The following is an 11,789-nucleotide window of genomic DNA, read 5'->3' as shown; positions in this document are numbered from 1 at the left end:
ATGAGGGGGTCCTGATGGCAGGGGGTCCCGATGTCTTCTCTGTCTCTCTGTCTTCTGTCCTTGTCTCATAACTTTTCTGAACACTTTTCCCTGTCTTTCCCTCTATTTCTCTGTCTCTCCCTCTGTGTCAGTCTGTCTGTATCCCCCTCTCTCTGTCTCTACTTCACTCCTTCTCTCTGTCTCTACGTCACTCCCTCTCTCTGTCTCAGGGTCCCTTCCCACCCCTGCCCCTCTTTCTCCGTCCTCTGTCTCTCCTTGTCTGACTCACTAGTTCTCCACCTCTCTGGTCTGTCGTGTTAATCTATGTCTTGGCCTCTCCGTGCAGGACATGGGTCTCTTAGTGTCTCCACTGGAGAACTACGGGGAGTGAGGGGGAACCGAGGGGGCATCATTCAAGCTGAGCAGCCTACCTTTTGTTGGGACGTCCTCCTCCTCTTAGAAATGCCCCATTCTTTGGGGACGCCCTAGAAATGACAACCCTTTCTCCAGTCTTGGGCTGGCTGTGGGAAGACCCCTTCCCTCTGCTTCCCTTTTCCAGCTTCCCAGCCAGCCGCCCCTGGGCTTTATTCGAGGTCACTTTTACTGTGAAAGGAAAAGATGCAGACCCTAGGGGGTAGGGGCAGTGGCCACCATAGGCACGGAGTATCCTGGGCCCTGGGTACCTGGAGAAGGTGCACGCCTTATATAGAAGAGGAGACTGTGGCACAGAGAGGTCCCCTAGTAGGTGACTCTAGAATCCATTCAGTCCACTTACCTCCTGTCCACTCTCCCCACTGGCTGCTTGATGTTCCTCAAACACCCAGAAAGCCTCTGCCTCAGGGTCTTTGCACTTGGCTGTTTCTGCCGCTTGGACTGCTCTTCCTCACATACCTGAATGGCTCACTCTCTTACTCCTTCAACTCTTTCCTTAAATATCCTTCTTTTAGACTTCCCTGACCAGCTTATTCTTCTAGAGTTTCCTGCTTCATTCCGTTTTCATACTTTATTTTTCTGCACAGCATTTACCACCCTGCACATTGTAGAGTTAACTATTATTTTTTTAAAAAATTTTCTGTCTTTCTCATGAGAACGTCAGCTCCCCTTCAGCATGGAATTCTTCCTATCTTGTCGAAGGCTGTATTCCCAACTCCTAGAGCAGAGTCAGGAACCTGTCATTTTTGGAGTGAATTTAGAACACCTGGCACAGGGTGCTGTGCAGAGTACGTGGTCCTGTGATAGGACCAGCATTTATTGAGTTTCCCTGATGAGGCCGGGTATCGGCGTCTCTGAGCTCGTGCTCCCCTGTGCCCTTGACTTGTCTGTCCTTTCCCTACACCAGCAGAACCTCTGCCTGATCTCGAAGGCTCAACCCCTGTTTTCCTCAAACCTCTTCGCTTCTCCAGGCAGATTTGATCTCTCCCTTTACCTGCTCCCCCTTCATTCTCCATCATAGACCTCTTATTCTTGAAAGTTCATGGGCTTCTGAGCCCAACTGTGATTCACATTCTTGCTTCCCCTCTTCCTAGCTATTGACAAGTGATTTAACCCCGGTAGGACTCAGTTTCTTTATCTGTAAAATGGGGATCATGGGATGCCACGCCATGGAGTGTAATGTAATATAATGTAACACAATGTAATATGTACTTCTGAGAGAGCAGTTCTGAGCAGTGGTAGCCTTCTGTGAGATGAACCTGGGACTGCAGACTTGATTTGGGTGGCTAAGCTGGTGGAGGTGGTGCATTCTCGGCAGCAGCAGCTTCAGCCCAGGTTCCTGAGGCTGGTGGAGGCTGAACTGCCTACTGCAAGGCAAGAGACAGAGATGTGGCAACATTTGGTGAGCACGCGGGTTCTGTGAGGAGGACCCTGCTGTAGGTGGGGTGGGCACCCATAACTGGGCCTGCTTGGCCAAAGCCCTTGCCCTTTGGGACCCCGTGTTCCTGGGGTCTGGGTAGGGCATGACCTCGACTGCCCACCCCAACCCTGTCCTTGCCACTCCATGTGTCCCCTGTACTGCCACATGTCCTGTGGAACCCGCAGTGAGGATGCCGTCACCCCATTGTTCACACCTGCAGGTGAGCCTTGGACACTCACCTGTCTGCCTTCTCTGGAATGCCAGACCTTTGGTGGGAGGCAGAGAATTCTGAGGTCCAGGACCTCTGTAAGCTGGCCAAGGGGGCTCCCAGCTTTTGCAGAGGGCGATTTTACCATTTGTGGGAGACTGGACTTACTGATCTTGAATATGCTGTCCAGTTCTGAGAGCCTACAATTCTAGGAGTTTTTATCCTCATCATCCAGCCAAAGTGTCTTTCCCCAACCTCTTATTACTATGCTTTGCATTTGAAAACCGAAAAGGCACATTCCTTCTCTAGAGCTGCTTCAAGCCTGGGAAGGAATTCCTGGTCAGCCATTGGCAGCCGGCTTCTCAGAACATGGAGAAACCAAAGGCAGTTTGGGTGGAAGAGGGAAAGTGGACTCTGGTGTGTATTTCGTCCGTTAACCAAGCGCCCAGCTGTCCTTCTTAACTGAGCATCTTCTCTTCAACGATCGTGTGCCCTGAGCAACCGACAGATGCATTTGTTTGCAGATTCTTTTTCTTCATTCATTCAGTGTGACGCATTGAGTGCCTACTCTACCCAGGTGCTAGGCTGGGTACTGAGGAAACTGAGTACTGAGTGCACTCAAGACCAGACAGAACCCACCCACTCCCACTTGGTATCCAAGAAGAGACAGACCCCTTCACCAGGAGGAATTCCAGGCCGCCCCCCTACTGGAGGGGCATAAAAGTAGGTCTGTGTTTCAACCAGGGGTCAGTGAGCACAAGAATCAGGAGCCCACTTACGCCCGCTCAGCCACACGGGGGTTTGTTCTAAGGGATCTCATGGATGTTAGTGTGAGATGCATGGGCCGCCCCTGTGGGTCCTGGAAAGTCATCGGGCAGCTACGCTGCCTCTTTGATGCTCTCTACAGTCACATGGTCCTGCTTCTCCAAGAACCATCACAACTGCCCCCAAATTGTAGCCGCAAGTCATTAAATCTTTGAAACTTTCCAGCATGGCTTTGTATATTGTCAGGGGTTCAGGAGAACATAAGAGGTCTGCTCAAAAGTGGTGGTCAAGGGAGTTTAAGGAAGGACTTGTTTACCAGTGCAGGGTTCAACGAGCCCCTGCTGAAATACCCTGGGGCTGGCAATGTGGGAAACCCATTTCCTCCCGTAGATCAGAAGGGATGAGGGGAGGGAATGATGTTACTGAACCCGTAGATCAGAAGGGATGAGGGGAGGGAATGATGTTACTGAACCCGGCAACGGCTGTAGCAGTGCAGAAAGGCTGCCTGACAACATTCATGGCCTTAGGCAGAGAAATTCAGCTACTGCCAAACCATAACCCGGAAGGGAAGGAGCTGTGGGAATAAGTTCCTTTACCGCTCTCTCCTTCCTCTCTTCAATTTCCTGCTTGTCCCTTGTGTTGGCCAAACTGAACTGGAATCCAAGAGATAAGGGAGGATAGTTGACGCAATCCACAGGTAGTGGTCAGTTTCCCAGGCCATAGAGGGCAGAGAAGGATGGACAGTGGATCTGAAGAGGCGAGTGGACAATATCCATGGTTAACTTAAGTGGTCGCTCCAACTCACTTTCAAGTGTCCTAGAGACAGAATCAAATTAGATCAGCTTAGATTGAGGTAAAAGGAACTTCTCAGAGATAAGCATCGTCATCCCCATTTTCAAGATGAGCAAACCAAGGTTGTTAATAGAGGGGAAGATGCATGCCCAAGGTAACACAGAGAATGAATGGCAGTGCCACTGTGCCATAAATGACCAAGACCCATGAGTCTAAGTGAGCTGCCCTCCCTGGAGAGTCTCTCAGGAACATTCCTGGCCTGGGCTTAGAGATGCACTTGCTGGGTCTCTCCTCCTAGGTGTTTCCCACGTGCTGCATTCAGGTGTCTCTTTAGAGAGCATAAGAGATGAGCTTAAAGATCATAAAGAGTTGGGTACTGGTGCATGTGTGCCCTTCACAGTATGTTCCATTCCAGAAGACCACTGTGCACTGGGCCCACAGAGCACGGTCTGGCCCAGCATCCCGGAATCCCACAATGCTCCTTGCTACCTGCAGTCTGACTCCATTGTACATCTGTGCTAAGCCTGCCTAGTGGGTTTTTGGACAACGTGGGGTTTTTGGACACCACTGTCACTGTACCTTCACAAGGGTCGGAGCGCGGCTTCGCAGGGCCCTTGCTCTTGATGTAAGCCTGAGTCATGCTTTTGACTTTGCTGTGCCTGGATTAACACTGATCCCTCTATGTGCCAGTGCAGGTCAAAGGAGCCCCAAGACGCCCCTGAGGAGAACGGCACTCATACCATCTGAAAAACCTGTGAGTGTATTCCTTTCTGGGAATCTTCAAAGAAAGAGATGCCTCGTGGTGGTATCTCAAACTCTTCTGGTTGAGAAGCTCTGGCAGGCATCTTGCCTAACTCCCTTTCAGTGTAATTGAAGCTTGTTTTGTTTAATGAGAACAGAATAGTCATCTGAGGTGTGTTCAGAGGCCAGCACAGACTCTCTCATTCTCTGTGTTATCTTGATAAAGAGGAAGGCACAGTGAGGAGAAGCTTGACAGTTGGTGCAGCAGTCCTTGGGGGCACCAGTTGTGTAGGGTGGGTGCCGAGTGTGAGGACCTGGGTTCCAGACATCTGTGTGGACTGGGTCACCATCTGTGTGGACTATATTACCAGCCAGCTGTGAGGATTGAAGCGGCAGCCAGTTGTACGGAACTGAGAGCCAAGTATATGCATTAGGGTGCCAGCCAGGTGTGGAGTGGGTTCCAGCTGTGTGGAGTGAATTACCAGCCAGCTGTGTAAACTAGCTGTGTGGACTGAGGTGCCAGCTGTGAGAATAGGGGTGCCAGCATGGGCTAAGTGGAGACTGGACTCATCTCAGCTGCTCGGTTACAGCATGTGCTTTTGTTTACGGCACTGATGTTTTCTCCTCAAGCAATTTAAATAACTCAAGGTCACTGAGTCAAATCATTTTTACCCAGTGACTTACATTGCAGAATTGAAGATGTGTTTCTCTGATGCAAAGAAAAGAAAATATTCTTAAGAATAAGAAAACCCATTTTTAATTGGTTCGTTTGTTTTGTTGTTGTTGAGCTGTATGCGTTCTTTATATAATTTGGATATTAACCTCTTATTGGAAGTGTTGTTTGCAAATATCTTCTCCCATTCAGTTGGTTGCCTTTTTGTTTTGTTTGATGGTTTCTTTTGCTGTGCAGAAACTTTTCAGTTTGATATAGCTCCATTCATTTATTTTTGGTTTTATTTCTCTTGCCTTTGAGGTCAAATTCATAAAATCCTCTCTAAGACTAAGGTTTGTACGTTTGTTACCTATGTTTTATCCTATGTATTTTATTGTTTCTGGTCTTTATTTAGGTCTTTTATCCTTTTTGAATTAAATGTAGTGTCTGGTGGCAAACAGCAGTCTCCAAGGTAATTCCACCTGGTGAAGACTGGTTCTCTGAATTGCTTGTTAATGGTTTCGAGGCCTTAACCAGGTTCAGTATAAAAGAGTCCCTGTGATCAATTAGTGATGTCTGCCCTGGGCAGTTATTCACCAGCTCAGAACCAGGGGCAAGATGAGAGCAAAATGTCTTGGAGGGTTCTAAGACAGTGTTTCTCAAACTTGGCTGCTGATAATTACCTGGAGGTGATTAGTAAAAATAGAATCCAGATTCTTCCAAAGGATATTTGGATTTAAGAGACCTGGAGTGAGGCCTGGGAATCTGTACTTAGTAAGCGCCCATGTGATTCATACCATCAGGCTAGTGTGTCAACGCTGTTCCAAGGGAGAGGTTTCCAGGAATCCCTGCTTAATAGGGGAGGAAATGAAGGAAAACGGAGTAACAGAACCCAGTCCTGGGGAAAGAAAGGAAGAAAGGTTAACCCAAGCAGACAGGAATCCAGGCCCCGCCACTTAACTGAGGGCTCTGTAGGAACCCTCACATCTTAACCAAAGCCCCTGAGTATATTTGGCATTGAACCCTCTGAACTAACATAGTGCCTGATGTGCAGTCAGCATAAGTCAATGACTGAGGAATAAGCAAATCACTAAAGCTTGTAAATATACATCTCAGTCTCTTATTTAAATTCCAGGGGCCCACACTCAGATCCCTGTGTGTTTCTTTTGTTATCTCTGGTCTGAGATGGTCTAGAGAGGCCCCAGAGAGATGACGGACATGATCTAAAGGAGAAGTTACAAGATCTGTGTCTGTCAGCCAGGAAAACAGAGTTGAGCAGGGATATGATCTTTTTGAAACAGAAATGTCTTCACGTCCCTTCGATAGCTCAGCTGGTAGAGCGGAGGACTGTAGCTGACTTCCCGGCAAGAAATGTCTTCACAGGGGACGCACCAAGTTCTTGACATGGGAGTCCCCTGAACAGTGAACATAGTCAGTTGAGACAAACTTCAATAAATCACATCTCATCAGTGTGAATCAGTTCCTAAAACTAGTTTCCCCACCCCAAAAAAAAAAAAAAAAAAAAGGAAGAGCTCCTACAAACAGGCAGAGCTAATGTGGACTCACAACCCCTTCTCCAATATCCCAATATTAGCAGTTTTTGCTCTTGCCTAAGTGAGGAGAGATTGGGTTTTGGAGGCATAGTTGATGAAGAACCCGTACAGCTACGATGTAACCAGAATAGATAGCTAATATTTACTGAGCATTTACTATGCACTTACTATTGTAAACCTTTTCTATATTTACTTATTTTCTCCTCTCTAGATACCATGGGAAGATGTTATTATCCCCATTTCGTAGCTATGAAACTGAGGCACAGAAATGATGAGTTATTTGTCCAACACCGCATAGTTAACGCAGTGCCCACGTTAATGATCTATTACTGCATAACAGATGACTCCCAAATTTAGCAGTTTAAAATAACAAAACTCATCTCATAATTTCTGTGGGTCAGAAATCTGGGTGTGGTGTGACTGGGTCTTCTGGCTCAGGGTTTCCCACAGGGCTGCAATTAAGGTGTCTGCAGGGACTTCAAGTCATCTCAAGGTTTGGTTGGAAGAGGAACTGTTTTCAGACGCATTCATGTGGCTGTGGGCAGGATCAGGTCCTTGGGCTTGTTGGACTGAGGGTGTATCTCAGTTGTTTTTTGTTTTTGTTGCCATGTGGGCCTTTCCCTAGGGCAGCTCAAAACATGGCACTTGGCTTCCATCAGAGCAAGCAGGAGAAAAAGCAAGAAAGAGTGAGCAAGACGGCTGTTGGAATCTTTCTGTAACCCAGTCCTGGAGGTACCCTTCCATCATGGTTGCTATATTCTCTTCAGAAGAGAAGTGAGTCAGTAGGTCCAGTCTTAGCTCAGGGAAAGAGATTACACAGAGGTATAAATACCGCTGGTCAGACTCCTTGGGCTATTTTAGAATCTGCCTGCCACCATGGCAGTGAGACTCCAGAGCGGCCGTCCTGACACCAAGCTGCCTCACCAGAAGCGAAGGAATGGTGAACACAGCTCACCAAAACGGTTATTTTGTTTGAGGGGAGGAAGGAGATAGGCGGATCCAACAATACGGATGACATTCTAGTTTTTAAGTGAGTATTCACTTAATTATCATGCTATGTCACTCACACGTAGGCCATGTACCAAATATTTAGATGTACCAAATATTAGATGACAATTTATTTTAAAAAATAATTTATTCACTTATTTCCTTGTGGCCAGTGACAAAAAACAAATGCCAACTCTGAAGAATCAAGCATCTTCGTGTGCTTGAATGGGTCATATGCAATAGGACTGCACATGAGACGTAACTGAGGACACTTTTTAAATTAATAGACTTGATTTTTTAGAATAGTTTTAGGTTTATAGAAAAATTGAGCAGAAAGTACAAAGAATTCCCATACACACCCTCCGCATCCAGTTTGCCCTATTATTGACATATTGCATTAGAGGGATACCTTTGTTACAACTGATGACCCAACCTTCACACAATATTTTAAACTAAAGTCCATAGATGACATGAGGAGTCATAATTCACATACCATGCAATTAACCAAGTTAAAGTGTAAAATTCAATGTTTTGTAGTATATTCACAGGTTTGTGTAACCATCATCAATATCTAATTTTAGAAATTTTTTGTCGCTCCCAGATAAACTTCATGCCCATTTGTTGTGACTCCCACCCTCCACTTTAGCCCTAGGCTGCCACTAAAATCTAGATTCTATATATAGATTTTCCTATTCTGGACATTTATGGATATTTTCTATAAATGGGTATTTCATATAAATACAATATGTGGCCTCTGTGACTGGCTTCTTTCACTTAGAATAATGTTTTTTAAGGTTCATACATGTGGTAACATGTATTACTACATTGTTTGTTCTTATTGGGGAATAATGTTTCACTGTATAGATATAGCAGATTTTATTTATCCCTTCATCAGTTGATGAACATTTGGTTGTTCCCACTTTTTGGCTATTATGAGTAATGCTGACATGAACATTTGTGTACAAATGTTTGTGTGGATGTATGTTTTCATTTCTCTTGGGTATATGTCTAGAAGTGGAGTTGCTGAATCACATGGTAAATTTATATTTAACATTTGAGAAGCTGCCAAACTGGTTTTCAAAGTGGCTGCACCATTTTAAAATCCTACCAGCAATGTATGATGGTTCCAATTTCTCCACATCCTTGCTACTGTTTGTTATCACATGTCTTTTTAGTTATTTCCACCCTAGTAGGTGTGGAGTGGTATCTCACTATGGTTTTGATTTGCAGTTTGCTAATGACTAAAGATGTTGAATGTCTTTTTATGCACTTATTGGCCATTTGTATACCTTCCTGGGAGAAATGTCTACTCAGATCCTTTGCCCATTTAAAAAATGTGGTATTTATACTTTTATTGTTGAATTGCAAGAGGTTTTAAAAATATAGTCTGGATACAAGTCCCTTATCAGATATAGGATTTGCAAAGATTTAATTTTATTTCTGTTCTATATCTTCCTATTTTTTCGATGATATAATTTGCAGCATAAAGTTGTTAATATTGATAGTCCAATTTACTTTTTTTTTCCTTTTGTTGCTTGTGCTTTGGTATAGTATTTAGAAACCATCACTTCCCCCAAAGTCACAGATTTACTCCTTTGTTTTTATCTAAGAGTTTTATAGTTTAGCACTTATATTTAAGCCTATAATCCATTTTGAATTAATTTTAGTGTATATTTGAGGTATGGGTCCAAATTCATTCATTTGCATGTGGATATGCTATTGTCTCAGCTCTATTTGTAGAAAGATTGTCCTTTCTCCACTGAATTGTTTTGGCACTCTTGTTGAAAATCAATTGACCATAAATGTAAGGGCTTATTTGTAGACTCTCAATTCAATTCCATTGATCTATATGTGTATCTTTATTCCAGTACCACACTGTCTTGATTACAGTGTAATTTTGTAGCAAGTTTTGAATCTTCCAAATCCATTATTTTTCAAGATTGTTTTTGGCTATTCTGGAGATCCTTTGACTTTCCATATGAATTTGAAGATCAGCTTTTCCATTTCTGCAAAAAAAGAAGGGATTTTGAGGAGGATTGTGTTAAATCTGTAGAAGAGTTTGGCAAGTGTTGCCATCTTAACAATATTAAACCTTCCAATTCATTAACATGAGATGTCTTTCCATTTACTTATCTTTTAAATTTCTTTCAACAATATTCTGTGGTCTCAGTGTACAAGTCTTGGGCTTAGTTTGATGAATTTACTCCTAAGTGTCTTATTCTCTTACATGCTATTGTAAATGGAATTGTTTTTTTAAATTCATTTTTCATGTTTTTTCTTGCCAGTGTATAGATACAACTTATTTTTATAAATGATCATGTGTCTGCATCCTTGCTTAACTCATTTAGTCACTTTCTTAGGATTATCCAGGTATAAAACCATGTTACGCAAAATAGAGAGTTTGACTTCTTCCTTTCCAATGTGGATGACTTTTATTTTTCTTTCTTGCCTAATTATTAGACAGAAAGCTTAGAACCCCCAGTCCAATGTTGAATATAAGTGGCAAGAGTGGACATTCTTGCCAAGGAAACTTAGAGGGATTTCTTAGAGAAAAAAAAGGAGGTGGAGAAGGAGCAGGAGGAGGAGGAGAAGAATAAAAAAGAAGAAAAGAAGAAGAAGAAGAAGAAGAAGAGGAAGAGGAAAAGGAAGAGGAAGAACTATGAATAATAAAATGGCAATAATTACATGTCTATCAATAATTAGTTCAAATGTAAATGGATTAAATGCCCCAATCAAAAGACAAAGAGTGGCTGAATGGATAAGAAAACAAGACCTAAGTATCCATCAATAGACAATTGGATAAAGAAAATATGATACATGTGTACAATGGAATATTACTTGGCCATAAAAAGAAATGAAATTTTACCATATGTGACAACATGGATGGACATAGAGGGTATCATGCTAAGTGAAACAAGTCAGAGAAAGATAAATACCATATAATTTCACTTATATGTGGAATCTGAAAAACAAAATAAATGAACAAATAAAATGGAAACAAACTCATAGATACAGAGAACAAACTGATGGTTGCCAGACGGTATGGTTGTTGGGGGGACTAGATGAGAAAGGGGAAGGGATGAAGAAGTACAAATTGGCAGTTACAAAACAGTCATGAGGATGTAAAGTAAAGCAAAGGGAATATAGTCGATAATAATGTAATAACTATGTGTGGTGTCATGGAATACTAGACTTATTGAGGGATCACTTCAGAAGTTGTGTGGATGTCTAACTACTATGTTGTATACCTGGAACTAACATAATATTGACTGTCAACTGTAATTGAAAAGTAATAAAATAACAATTTTTAAAAAAGTGTGTTGTGTTTCAAATGCCATAGACTCTGTTCTTACTGAGTTTTTTTGAATGAATGTTTTTCCCTTTGCTGGATGTCCCTAGGAGAATTTCTAAAGGCTTGAAATAATTTTTTAAAACTGATTTTCATCAATTAAATAGTTGTTTTGCTGGAGCAAGAGTCTGCCAAGCTCCTTCTACACCTTTCAGGAAGTCCTGCACTTCCATGTAATTTTTCAAAGAATAAATAGGACTAGGTATAACCCAGAAATTCTCAACTGTTGAGGCTGAGAATTGAGGAAAAAATGAGGAAAAACAAGAGGTACCATAGTCCTTGGTATCACCAAATTATAAAGAAATCAATTTGGCAGCAGAGTGACCACATTTTTGCCTTTCACCTCTCTGAGAAATCAATCTCATTACTCAGCAACTCAAAATTATGGAAGCAATAAAATGCAATTGCATTTGTGTGAAGGCCTAACCTAGCCAGTGCTTTGAATTGCTTATAAGCTCCGGACAAATGCCAAGGTAAGAGGTTGATTAGCAAGACGCCATAGATTTTTAAAAATCTAATTATGCAGTTGAAAGTGAAAGTGAAATTTGGTAGAAATGAAAAAGTGCTATTCCTAAACTGGGTGATTCTTGTCATAGAGGACTTAGTCAGTGGTGGGCTGATGTAGGCTAGGCCGAGGAGGTCTCGGATTTGGAGGTTAGACGTGTTTATTGGCCAAGGGTATTCCCTTGGTGGTGGAATGATCAGAAGTCCAAGGGCATCCCATCAGCCAGCTCAGGGCTGTGCCAGGAGAGGATGATGATGGAATAGTCTTGGCTTGTGGTCAGCTCTAGGAAGATCTGCCTGCAGGACACTCGCCTCACCGTTCACAACCCTGGGAAAATGGATGCTGAGGCATGAGACAGATCCAGTGTTCGTGGGGCACAAGGTCAGAATTGGGCCAAGCGCCCAGG

The sequence above is a fragment of the Rhinolophus ferrumequinum genome, chromosome 9 (genome assembly GCF_004115265.2).
Source record: "Rhinolophus ferrumequinum isolate MPI-CBG mRhiFer1 chromosome 9, mRhiFer1_v1.p, whole genome shotgun sequence".
In the NCBI taxonomy this organism is placed as follows: Eukaryota; Metazoa; Chordata; class Mammalia; order Chiroptera; family Rhinolophidae; genus Rhinolophus; species Rhinolophus ferrumequinum.
This window is presented reverse-complemented; position numbering follows the sequence as displayed.